The following is a 540-nucleotide window of genomic DNA, read 5'->3' on the forward strand; positions in this document are numbered from 1 at the left end:
CATCCATTTATCTGTCTTGGTTTGCAAAGAATTACAAGATTCTTTAAATATTTTGTCACCATATCTGTGAATGTGGCCTCGCACAGGTCAAACTATGCTAACTTTTGTTGTTTTTTCTTGTACAAGCTTTTGTAACCTGTAAAAGAAACAAAAAATTAAATCTTGAAGCTCAGCATTAAATATTAAAAAAACAAACATCGAAACATTTTTGGTCCCCTTCCCGCCAAACACACTTCCTGTTTCTGCTGTATATACATAACAACCTGCAACTAACTCTGCTTTCACTTCTGCAGCCCGGGCTCTTCCAGGGCATTCACACTTCACAGGAATGCCAGTAAATGCTCGCCACCGAAATAGCTGCCGCTGCTGCTTCAGTGCCGCTTTGAAATGAAAACAGGAACCCCCTCCTGCCCATATATACACACACTGACTTGACAAGTGCTGTTGTTGTGGGTGCGAGACGGAGAGAAGAGGGCTGTGCCAGCGCTTCACGAGCCTTGTGGTTAAAACGTTGAGAATTTCCCCGTTATTTGTGTGGCG

The sequence above is a fragment of the Epinephelus moara genome, chromosome 17, assembly GCF_006386435.1.
Source record: "Epinephelus moara isolate mb chromosome 17, YSFRI_EMoa_1.0, whole genome shotgun sequence".
Lineage (NCBI taxonomy): Eukaryota > Metazoa > Chordata > Actinopteri > Perciformes > Serranidae > Epinephelus > Epinephelus moara.